Source organism: Dipodomys spectabilis, unplaced genomic scaffold (genome assembly GCF_019054845.1).
Source record: "Dipodomys spectabilis isolate Male_0828 unplaced genomic scaffold, ASM1905484v1 ptg000043l, whole genome shotgun sequence".
Taxonomy (NCBI): Eukaryota; Metazoa; Chordata; class Mammalia; order Rodentia; family Heteromyidae; genus Dipodomys; species Dipodomys spectabilis.
The window spans coordinates 30188212-30201496 of NW_024870720.1; positions in this window are offsets into that span (position 1 = coordinate 30188212).

The following is a 13285-nucleotide window of genomic DNA, read 5'->3' on the forward strand; positions in this document are numbered from 1 at the left end:
TTCACTTCTGGCTTTTTGGTGGTTAATGGGGAAGAATTTCACAGACTTTCTTCTTGGGCTGACTTTAACTGATATCCTCAGATCTCTTTGCCACTGTAGCACCCAACCCCTACTTTTAGTTCTAATGCATGGGTAGCTACACAGTAAAAGGTGTGGCCAGGGAAACAAAGGTCCAATTCTCACCTTTCACCTGTGTTAATTGGTGGCTGGGAATATCGCTGGAACAGGATGGGTGATGGACACCAAATTGTTCTTGCTGGTTTAGTATCTGCTATGTGCCCTAGCTTATGGAAACAGTATCTCACCAGTCTTCACAGAGTTTTGTGAGGAAGGCACCATTATCCTCTTTATATAGAGGAAAGAAATTACAAAACTCTGGTTTCAATCATTTAAAACATTTAGTAAGCCAGGCACTGGTGGCTCATGCCATAATCCTAGCTACTCAAGAGGCTGAGATCTGAGGATCACGGTTCAAAACTAGCCTGAGCAGAAGAGTCTGTGAGACTCTTATCTATAATAAACCACCAGAAAACCAGAAATGGCCCTATGGATCAAGTGGTAGAGTGCTCATATTGAGCTGAAGAGCTGAGGGACAGCTCCCAAGCCCAGAGTTCAAGCCCCACGACCACCACCACCAACAACAAAAAACTACTTAGTAAGAAGCAGAGTCAGACACAGTAGTGGTAGTGTAGCAGCCCTCCAGCTTCTTTCTTCTGTGGAAGCAGGAAGGACGGCACGTCCACAGGTCTCACTGGACAACTCCCAGGCAAAGGCCTGCATGGCAATTAGAAAACATAACAGAAGATCACAAAGTATGGAACAGTTTGAAATAATAGCGTAGGGAGGTCCCAGTAAACCGTTTACCTGTTACCTTTCCTCATTCTAAACCCCTTCTTTCTAAACACTTTTAGGGTTTGAATTTACATTTTTGGAAGGATGTTAGAGATCAGCCCAGTTAGCAGATTAGGTTTTGAAAGGGTTACACTAGTTAGGAGACTTTTTTCCTATATCTGTGAAGTCTTCCCAAAGTCTGAAAATACGCAAAGCCTAGAGCCGTGTCTGAAAAGCCAGAGAGGCCTATGAACACATTCTAAAACCAGTGATTCCAAAAATAGTCTTCAAAAGCTAGGAATCAAAGGTTTAGGGAAGAGAACAGAGTAGTCGCTTTAGAGTCAAGGAATAAGCAGATGTGGAAATTGCTAAGAATCTGCATTTTTTTAAATAAAAGCAAAATAACTGTGAGTGGGGAAGGTATAGATTAGATGGATTTAAAGAGACCAGAAAGTGACAAAGTTCTGATTGCCCATCAGATTGAGTGGGGAATAAATAAGGAGATATTCCTGACATCTCAGATTGAGACCTAAAAATATTTTTTCCTAGAAAAGTACTGCATATTAAGCGAGGCATGGTTGCTCACGCCTGTAATCCTAGCTACTCAGGAGGCTGAGATCTGAGGATCGCGGATCAAAGCCAGCCTAGGCACAAAACTCCGTGAGACTTTTTTTTTTTTGGGGGGGGGGGTCCGGTCGTGGGGCCTGAACTCTGGGCCTGGGTGCTGTCCCTCAGCTCTTCAGCTCAAGGATAGCGCTCTACCACTTGAGCCACAGTGCCACTTCCGGCTTTTTTCTTTTTGCTTATGTGGTGCTGAGGAATTGAACCCAGGGCCTCATGCATGCAAGGCAAGCGCTCCACCACTGAGCCACCTTCCAGCCCCTCCATGAGACTTTTATCTCCAATAAACCACTCAGAAAACCAGAAATAGCTCGCCTTGAGCTAAAGAGCTGAGGGCCAGTTCCCAGGCCCAGTGTTCTGGCCCCATGACAAAAAAAAAAAAAAAAAAAATCACTGATTTTCCTGCCTAGACTGGCTTTGAACCATGATCCTTAGATCTCAGCCTCCTGAATATCTAGGATTACAGTCATGAGCCACTGATACCTGGCTAGATTTTCTTTTTTAAAACCAACCTAATTTTGGTACTCCTTTTTTTGTCAGTCATGGGGCCTGAACTCTAGGCCTGGACACTGTCCCTGAGCTCTTTAGCTCAAAGCTAGCACTCTACCACTTGAGCCACAGTGCCATTTCTGGCATTTTCTGCTTATGTGGTGCCGAGGAATCAAACCCAGGGCCTCATGCATACAAGGCAAGCGCTCTACCACTGAGCTACTTTCCCAGCCCCAATATTGGTACTCTTAAAACATTTGAACAGTCTTCAGGATTGAAAACTAAATTCACAGTGAGGAACTGGTTAACACCCCACTACTTGAACCATGCCTCCTTTTCCAATTTTTTAACTTGCTAGTTAATTGGAGGTAAGAGTCTCCCTAAGTGGCTTCAAATTTCATAGCTTAGCCTCCTCAGTAAACAGGATTACAGGTGTGGAACACCAGCACCCAGACGGTAATAATCCTTTATAATGTTGTTTTGAGAGCCAGATGATATAATGTGTGTGTCTGGTGTGTATTTTGTGTTCAGTTAACCATAGTCATTATTGGTGTTACCACATTGTGTCCCCCCAAATTCATAAGCTGAAGCTTTAACTCTCAATATGATTTTTTTTAGAGATAGGGTCTTTAAGAAATAAAGTTAAATGAAACCATAAACTTGGAGCCATAATCCAAAGCAGCTTGTATCCTTATTTTTTTAAAAAAAAGCAACAAAAGGGACTCATCTTTGAGGCCCCTCTGCCAATGCAGAGTCTCCCTGCTTTCTTTCCTTCCGTTATCAAATATACTTACTCTGTGGAAAAGAAAGGAAAGGAGAGGAGAAGGGAGGGGAGGGGAAGGAAGGGAAAATGGGGGTGGGAGGAAGGAAAGGGGAAAGGAAGAAAAGGAGAAAGGAAAAGAAAAAAAGACATCAGGACCACGTACATACAAACAGAAGACTATGTAAGGTCACAGAGTAGGCAGCTGTCTAGAAGGAAAGAGGCCTAAAAACCACACTTGTCAGCCGCATGACTTTGGACTTCCAGCCTCCAGAGCTTTATGTTGCTAGTCACCTAAGGCAAGTATCATCAGCCTTTTGGCAATCTCTCTTTATAGTCTTCACTTTCTCCTGTTTTTATTTAACCTATAGACATTAGATTCTTTTCTGTTATAAAATGATATAACTTACTGATTAGTATTATGTAACCAAACCCAAAGAATCATTATTTGTCTTGACCAAAACGTGTTGATTTCCAGTATGGCAGTGTCAGAAGATGGTAGATCTTTAAGAAGTGATTAGGGGGCTGGGAAAGTGGCTCAATGGTAGAGTGCTTGCCTTGCATGCATGAGGCTCTGGGTTCGATTCCTCAGCACCACATAAACAAAAAGAAAAAAGCCGAAGTGGCGCCGTGGCTCAGGTGGTAGAGCGCTAGCCTTGGGCTGAAGAGCTGAGGGACAGCGCCCAGGCCCAGAGTTCAGGCCCCACGACTGGACCCCCCCCCCCAAAAAAAAAAGAAGACAAATACCAGTTACAAAAATGCAATAGAGGAAGGGATACAGAGGCAGGAGGGGTTTGATTTTGAATTACCATCTCAGATCATTCTTTGAGCCATTAATTTAGCCATAAACTCAAGATATCTTCTCTCTAATATCTTTCAAGCATTCCAAAGTCATTATATTGAAACAAAACTTTCCCCTAAAACTTGCAGTTTCTTAGCCTGATTCACACTCACTTCACTGCTTCTGCCCCATTTCAAACTGTTGCCTTCTGCCATGAACCTGTATTATCTCATTCATAGTGTTATTCTTGTTTTTATAAGTCCTTGTTGTGTAAGTCCTCTGGGGATAGAGAGGGTTTTTCTTTCTTTCTTTCTGTTTAGCATGTGTAGTAGTGTCTGATACTAGAGGCTCAGTAAATATGCTTACGGAGTGAACTGAGAAGAATGCTGATGAATAGAATTGTGAGCCACACAATTATGTTTCCTGTGGATTATTAAGAGTCTCTAGACAATTTTGGATGGCACTGTTCCTGGGATGGCTGAAGGGGTAACCTTTTTAAATCAATTTTATGTAAAAGCTAGCAAGATGTAGGAGTAGACAGGTTACTGAAGCGTTACTTTAGGAGAGGAAGCTATTGTTTGCTCATGAAGACATCTGCCTACATGCCTGCAATCCCAGCTACTAGAGAGAGAGAGAGATCATTTTGGACAATGTCCACCCCTTCCCTTGCTCTCTGCCAGTTTTCCCCTCCTGTCCCTACCAATAAGTTGTATAGTTAATTTTCAACGTAGTTTCAAGTGAGTACCACTCCTGCATTTGTTCACCCTTTTCCCCCTCCATTTCTGTACCCCCTTTCCTTCCCAAAGACAGATAAACAAGACAAAAAGAAAAAACCCTCTTGTTTCCATTTTCTGAAATTCACTTCGATAAATATCATTTTATATGATCAGCAGCACATGGACATTTCACCTTTTGTTCTTCTAAGAATACCCTCCTTTGGTCTTACTTATGTGAATGCCTAGAGTCTTGAATAATTTCTCATGTCCAAGTGTATTTTTTAAACCATCTAGTGTGTTTACTTGTAGATTTTATAGGCACATTCTAGTTACCACAAATGAGGGAAACAATGTAAGCTGTGTTTCTCTGGGTCTGGCTTACTTTGCTTAATATTTTTTCCAAGTCTTTCTATTTCCTCACGAATGGTACAATATCGTTCTTTCTGCTGGGTAAGTATATATGCATTTCCTTGAGCCATTCATCCAAATGTACTCTTTACCTGACTTACATAACTGTAATCCCTCTGTGTGTCACTTTTATAATAGCAATACAAAGTAAAAAAAGAACCACTAAAATAAGAAATAAAAGCTAATGAATCAAAAAAGGAGAAAAATTATCATTAAATACTAATCTTACATCCGAATGAGAAAAATTATGAAAAGTACATTAGTACATTGTCTATGCATAGTGAAAATATTAAGATACTGAATTAACCTAAGAGAGAGAGAGATAAAGAGGGGGAAGGGGGGAGAGAGAGAGAGTCATTACTGTTCAAGGCCATCCCAGGCAAAATGAGTTCTAGACTCCATCTCAGTCAATAAGCTGGGAGCAGTGATGTGTGTAAGTCACCCAAGCTATTTGGTAGAACTTAGATTGGAGGATCAAAGTCTGAGGCTATCTCTGGGGGAAAAAATGTGAGACCCTCCCTGACTGAGTCCTTTTTGCTTCAACTTAAAAGTGATATTTTGTCAAAGTAGCAATAGAAAAAAATGCAGCTGGTGACCCTCAATTTGAATTATTCAAAATTCAGGGTCTTATGCCTGCTCATACTTAGAGCAGGCATAAAATCCTGAAAATGAACCCCATTACTACATACTTAGACACACACACACACACACACACACACATACACACACACAAATAAATGGAAAGAAAGAAAAGAGAAAAGCAGGGGAAAAAATACAAGTCATTCCAAATGATGAGACATATGTGAGAATGCTATCAGACATGCTATGTCATCATCCATTCTATATATCCACAAAAGGGGTTATTCTGCTTAGTTTTTTCTCCTTTTTAAAAGCTGAGACTTCTTAGTGTTTTCTCTTTTTTAAAAGCTGAGACTTCCGGGTCCAAATAGTGTACTTATAGTCAAAACATTATCTTCAGTTTTATTTTAAGCTTTCCTGGTGTTGGAACAGCAAGTACTTCATGGGAGTTTCCAGCTTGAGGAGAAAGTTAATAGCTAAACTCTTGATTATATTACCATGTTCACGGACAGAGCTCTTTTCTTTTTTTTTCATGTTAGGTAAAATGCTTGCCTTTTTAACAGTGTCCCTTCCATGCATTCAAGAAGGAAATGTACATAACTAAAAGTGAATTTTTTTCTTTTTCTTATGTAGGAAAGCGTAGCGCCCACAGGACCTGGAGTAAATTGGGTCTTAATGAGTCTTGCTTGTGTCTTCCATCCATAATGCCTCCTTTTGGTTGTTTTATTTATTTAATTTATTTTTGTCAGCATGGGGCTTGAACTCTGGGCCTGGGTGCTATCCTGAGTTCTTCTGCTCAAGGCGAGTGCTCTACCACTTGAGCCACAGCACCACTTCCCTTTTGGTTGTTTTAGACACCTTACAGGTGATAATAACTATAGCTTGTTTAACATCCAGTTTAAACATGTTTTTCCTCTTAAATCTATGTCCATCGATTTTGAATGTGGAAGAAATTCAGGTGAAAATACTGAAAGAGAAGTGTGAATGGGAGGAGAGGACACATTAGAGGGTCTGAATGAAGTAACAGTGGACGGGATCTGCCTGTGGGGCTGGTGTCATGGATTCAGGTTAGCCTGCTCTTGGAAGGCTGTCCAGTTCTGACCCATTTATTCTCTTGTCTCTGGCCACACTCACCTCTGAACCTTCCTGGTTTTCCTCAGACATAGCAAGCAAGTTGTTGTAGCTCAGCATTGTGTAAAGGAAGTACAATGAGCCTGGCATGGTAGTGTATGGCTATAATCCTAGCACTAGAGATTGGGGGAAGAGAACTGTTGCTTCAGCCCAAGCTGTGCTGTGCTACATAGAGCTACACAGAGCAAAACAGGAAGGAAAGCAGGATCAGGGAAGGAAATGAAACCCACATATATGATTTAACACTTTTTTGTAGATACATTGTAAGCAAGTGAAATTAATTAATGATATGGCTCATGTGATTCAGTATATGAGTGGCATATTTTACTTTTCTTACTATATGTTTCAAATCCTTCAAGTTTTTCATACTAATAGCACTTCTCATTTGGAATCTAAATTTTTATCAGAATACTTCTTTATGTAGAGTTGGTAAAAACTTGTTAAAAATTTCCAGCAAATACAGTTTTAGTTTCAGGGTTTTTTTTTTTTTTTTTTTTTGGTATGTGTATGCTGGTATTGGAGATTGAACTCAGGACTTCTTTATCTTACTTCACTTTTCACTCAAGGCTGGTGCTCTACTACTTGAGTCACAGCTCCACTTCCAGCTAGAAAGAAGCGTCTCGTGGATTTGTCTGCCTGGGCTGGCTTTAAGCTGCAATCTCAGATCTCAGCTTTCTTAATAGCTAGGATTACAAGCATGAGACACTGGTGCCTGGCTTAGTTTTAAATATACATTTAAGCAAAATGAATAAAAAAATTCAGTTAATCATCAAGTTGCATTTAAAGTGCTCAGTAGGCATGTATGTTAGCAGCTACTGGCTGCACAGTTCTAGCTGTCCCCTGTAAGGATTCTTCCTACAGATAACCACTGGATTAGCTCCCTCATCTCCTCAATCTTGCTAAAATATCATCGTTACCTGAAGCTAGTGGCTCATACCTGTAATTCTAGCTATTTAAGAGGCTGAAATCTGTGATTCTCAGTTCGAAACCAGCTCAGGCAGAAAAGTCTGTGAGAATGATCTCCAAATAGCTGCAAAATGATGCCACTGGTGGCTCATGCTTCTAATCTTAGCTACCCTGGAGGCTGAGATCTGAGGATGGTGCTTCCAAGCCAGGATAGTCCAGGATAGTCTCTGAGACTCTAATCTCCAATTAATCACTAAAAAAGTTAGAAGTAGAGCTATTGCTCAAGTAGTAGAGTGTGAGCCTTGAGCAAAACAGCTAAGGGACAGCTCCCAGGCCCTTGATTTCAAGTCCTAGCACTGCCATAACAAAAAAACAAAATGATAAACTGAAAGTGTGGCTCAAATTGTAGAGCACTGGCTCTGAGTCAAAAAGCCAACCTAGAGTATTAAAATCCGAGTTTAAGCCCAGTACTAGCATCAACACTAATAATTGCAATTTAGAACTCTTCTCAGTGGACCGTAACTTGACCAGTCTATTTAGTACCAGATGCTCCTGGACCCCATGCTCCACTCTCCTCCTTATTCCTCTGCCTGGTCTCTTTCACACTGAATAACTGCTAATCTATCATTTGCTTATTTATTGTGACCCTCCCTTCCCACATGTAAGTCTCCTGAAAGCCAGTATCTTTGTCTTGATTGCTGATATATCCCAAACCTGGAATAGTGCTCAGCCCATGGTAGATGTTCACTAAACATTTGTGAATTAAATTTATCGGACGCTAAGACTTATTGATGATCTTATTAAGTATATACTAGATTCAAGGTATAATTCAGAAAGAATTAGAAACATGACTTACAGTCTCAATGCATTTTGAGTATATACTCTTGACTTAATACTCTTTTAAGCTGGGAGCAGGAAGGATACAAATGAGGAGTGCAAAAAACTTACTTAAGAAGATAGATTCGTAAAAAGAGAAGGGAAATGTGAAAGACGGTAAGAGGATAGATCTGCTGTAAAGACTGTAAAGTTGTCTTAAAATATACTGACTCTGGGGCTGGGAACGTGGCTCAGTGGTAGAGCGCTTGCCTTGCATGCATGAGGCCCTGGGTTCGATTCCTCAGCACCACATAAGCAAAAAGAAAAAAAAAAAAAAGCTGGAAGTAGCGGCACTGTGGCTCAAGTGGTAGAGCACTAGCCTTGAGCTGAAGAGCTGAGGGACAGCGCCCAGACCCAGAGTTCAGGCCCCACAACTGGACCCCCCCCCAAAAGCAAAACAAAACAAAACAAAAATATACTGACTCTGATTTTGCTGCATATATTCCTTTGAGAACATCTCAAAGGATCTTTTAAGTAATTACATGTTTATATATCATTGGCTAATTCACAGTGAATTGAAAAAAACCAATAAATAGCGGGGGGAAGTATTACAAATCCTGAACTTTAGAGGACCCTAGACACAGGAAGCTTCAGGGAGGGGCTTTACCAACTGGGCACCCAGACACTGAACCAACCAGAGTGGTATAGTGTTGATGGGAAACCATGTGCCAAAAGGAAGCTTTTTCTGAACTAGAAATCGATTCCTTCAGAAACTCCAATGCTAACTAATGTCAAACACATTAATCTTCCCACCAAACAGTTATTTTCAAGTTGAAGCAATCTTTGAGTATTTAAATTCAGAGTTCTTTCGTCTAGTCTTTTCTTCCTAACAGCTATTAAGTACTGCTGTGGAAGTTGTTATCTTGTTCTGATGCTGCCCTCTAGTGGTCATAGGCCTTCACAATCTAATCTTGCTTGATCTCCCACGGTGGTACTTAACATTCATTAATTACTGTAGTGATCTGCTTTGCTCCATAAGTCAGTAAGACATATGCACTGTGCATTCACCTATCATAACAGTAGACTCCTCTGGACCACCTAACTGTCTTTTAAGCTCTTCCTTGGTCACTGAAACATTGCAGAGAGTTTTCTTTGATAATCTTTGGGTGTACCCAAATGTAGGTAAGCTATTTTGTTGCTGATGATTGTTAAAAATCATCCAAATTCTTATTTTTCCTTTTTGAAAACAAACCCTTCAGAGCTAGTAATGATAACTAAATACTGGAGAAAAAAATCAAACAATAATTTATGACAATACAAGTATATTGCCGCACATAAAACATAATCTCTTAACTTTATTCTACTAAGGTGTCACATTGTCTCATGAACTCAAAAAAACAGGTATTTTTGCAAGATTCATGTAGGATTATAATCCTTGTTTGTGTTTGTCTATTACTATCAGCAGACTGAATGCTGACACTTTTTCCATGGGGCGAGGGTGTAACTTAGTAACAGAGTACTCGCAAAGTTTTAGGTTCAAAGCCCTGGGTTCAATCCCCAGCACCAGTTTTTTTTTTTTCTTTGCTGATCGAGGGGCTTGAACTCTGGGCCTAGACGCTGTCCCTCAGCTCTTCAGCTCAAGGCTAGTGCTCTACCACTTTAGCCACAGCACCACTTCTGGTTTTCTGGTGGCTTATTGGAGATAAGAGTCTCATGGACTTTGCTGGCTGGGCTGGCTTTGAACCATGATCATCAGATCTCAGCCTCCTGAGTTGCTAGGATTACAGGCGTGAGTCACCAGCGCCTGGCCCCAGCATCACTTTTTTTTTTTAAGTCCATAGTACTTTCAGCACTCGATGGATGCTTTATGGGATAAATTCCAGAGAAATGGTACTTACTTATACTGAACCTTTGTTCAGATTTCTTTAACATCCCTACGCAGCTTTCTTTGAAACCATGCTGAGTTTATTGATCTGACAACCTGTCTCTGTATGTATTCTTGGTGTTTGTAAGCTGAGCTTTAAAAAATTTTAGTTTACATTAGTCATAGAAGGAGGATTTCATTATTACTTTTCCACACATGTTTGTACTATGTTTCAAGCGATTTCCTAAAATAAACCTTTTTTGTTTTGTGTTTGTTTTCTAGACAAGATCTGGAGCTATTACAATGGTGTTAGTATTAGGAGATTGTAACTAAGAACTCATTTGTTAATCATATGCCAGCAGTGAACAGTCAAGTTCATTAATGAATGACACAGAGGCTTTTACCACTGTACTACAGATATAACCACATGACAAAAAAAAAATCAATTGCACAGTGTATAGCAGAGCACCAGAAAATATTTCATCTTCCTTCCACAAAAAATTCTAGTTGTTGAGGCTTGCTTTCAGGCGACCATTACTATCTTTGGATGAAAAAAAAAATGTCATTTTTAAAGTAAGAGGGTTTTTTTTGTTTGTTTGTTTGCCTGGGACTTGAACTCAAGGCTGGGTGCTGTCTCTGAGCTTCTTTTGCTTAAGATTAGCACTCTACCACTTGAGCCACGGTGCCACTTCCTACAGTATTTTTATAGTGTATACAATAGCTTCTAGAAACTTATATCTCTTGTATTAGACATAAAATTTATTGTATGCAGCTGGGCGCTGGTGGCTCACGCCTGTAATCCTAGCTACTCAGGAGGCTGAGATCTGAGGATCGCGGTTCAAAGCCAGCCCGGGCAGGAGACACCGTGAGACTCCTATCTCCAATAAACCGCCAGAAAGCCGGAAGTGGCGCTGTAGCTCAAGTGGTAGAGCGCTCGCCTTGAGCTGAAGAGCTGAGGGACAGCACCCAGGCCCAGAGTTCAAGCCCCACGACTGACAAAAAAAAAAAAAAAAAAAATTTATTGTATGTAGCAATCTTGTTAATAAATAGTGATCTGACTGCTGGAGATAAAGCTTACTAATGAAGCACTTACCTAGCATGAAGAAGGTCCAGAATTTAATACCTGGTACCTCCCCCCCCCCTCCCCCCCCCCCCAAAATAAGACCTGTTGAAGCTTTCTAGCTCTAACTCTGATCTTTTGGTAGCAGACTCATCGTTTAGGAGCTGTTATACTTTTCTTGTTATCTGATATCTTAGCCTGAATAGAATACTATGGTATTAAGAGTATCAGTTTAACAGCAGAAAAAGCTATGTTAGCATACATTTGTATAATACTAGAAGATAAATCCAAGATTCTCAGCAAAACAAAAATCAAACCTAATCCAGGCACTGGTAGCTCATACCTGTAACCTTAGTTACTCAGGAGGCTGAGATCTGAAGCCAGCCCAGGTAGGAAAATCTCTGAGACTCCTATTTCCAATTAGTGAGCAAAAAAACTAGAAGCAGATGTGTGGCTCAAGTGGTAAAGCACCAGCAGACCCTAAATTCAAACCACATTAATAGCACACACACACAAAAATCAAACATGAGGAGGAAATAAAGATTCAGCTTAAGCCGGGAGCTGGTGGCTCACGCCTGTAATCCTAGCTATTCAGGAGGCTGAGATCTGAGGATCACGGTTCAAGCCAACCCTGGCAGGAAACTCTCTGACACTCTTATCTCCAATAAACCACTAGAAAACCAGAAGTGGTGCTGTGGCTCAAGCAGTAGAGTGCTTGCCTTGAGCTGAAGAGTACATGGACAGTTCCCAAGCCCAGAGTTCAAGCCCCATGACCAACAAAAAAAAAAAAAAAAAAAGATTCAGCTTATAAGAAATCATTACTAGGGCTGGGAATGTGGCTCAGTGGTAGAGTGCTTGCCTAGCATGCATGAAGCCCTGGGTTCCATTCCTCAGTACTACATAAACAGGAAAAGCCAGAAATGGCACAGTGGCTTAAGTGGTAGAGTGTTAGCCTTGAGCAAAAGAAGCTCAGGGACAGTTACCAGGGCCTGAGTTCAAGCCCCAGGTCTGGTGAGAGGGGGGGGGGGGGAAGGAGGAGGAGGAGGAGGAGGGAGGGAGGGAAGGAAGAAAGGGAAGAAGGGAGAGAGGGAGGGAGGGAATGAAAAGAAGGGAGGGAAGGAAGAGAAGGGAAGGAAAGAAGGAAAGAAAGAAGGAGAAAGAAATCACTAGTCAAAATAGAGAGCAAGTAAAGGGTGTCCTTACTGTAAATGACCCGAGCTAATGTTGACAGTTATTGAATGATTGTAAAGTTTTGCTATATCTGCCACTTCATAAGTATTATCCTCAGTATTTTAGTCTTGTTTCATGAGCAACACTAGTTGTACATTTCTGAGAATAAGTGCGTGTCCCAGTCAGAATAACAACACAAAAGCATCACTGGCAGCAGCCAGTGATTGCAGATGAGGATGGCTACTGTGTATTAGCGTGAGCGTCAAATCAGATGTCAAAAGAAAGAATCTAGCTAGGCGGGTGGTCTTTGGCAATAGGGAGACTAAGATAGGAGGATCTTGAATTTGAGGGCAACTTGGGCTTTGGAGGGAAATCTTGGCTCAAAATAAAAAAAATTACGAAGTGAAAGTATGAATTAGTGCACAAAAATATATCATATAGGCTACAACTTTGCTTTATACTGGGCACACAGTGGAATTTGGTAAGATGACTGCAAACAATAATAAACCAATTTCTTTTAAAAATGATAAAAAAAAAAAACACAGATTTCTAGCACACCTTTAAGCGTGTGGCAGTGCCCTCTCTTCCCTACCTTCCTCCTTCACCAGCAGCAGTCTGGGGGACTCATGTTTGCTGTTCACTAGTATCCACAGTACGACTGCAAGGAATGTTGGCACAGAGGAACCGGGCAGAAGCATTTTATAAGCATGGGTATAGTTTCCAATAATTTGCAGTATTTTATTAAAGCAATGTGTATTATAGAAAAGCATACACATTCTAAGTATATGTTGGTGAATTTTATGTGTATATGTGTGTGTGGGGGGGCACTCACCAGTATTGTATCTTACACTCAGAACCTCTCTTCTCACTTTTCTTCCTCCCTCCCTCCCTTCATTCCTTCCTTCTTTACTTCCTTCCTTTCTCTCTCTCTCCCTTACTTCCCCTCTCCTCCCTTCCCTTTTCCTCCTCTCTCCTCTTCTTTCCTCCCCTCCCCTCCTTTCCTCCTCTCTTCCCCTCCCCTCCCCTTCCTTCCTTTCCTTTTCTTCTCTTTCCTTTCCTTTCCTTTCCTTTTTTTTTTTTTTTTTTTGTGCTGCTCCAGGGGCTTGAACTCAGGGCTTGGTCTCTGTCCCTCAGCTTCTTTTGCTCGAGGCTA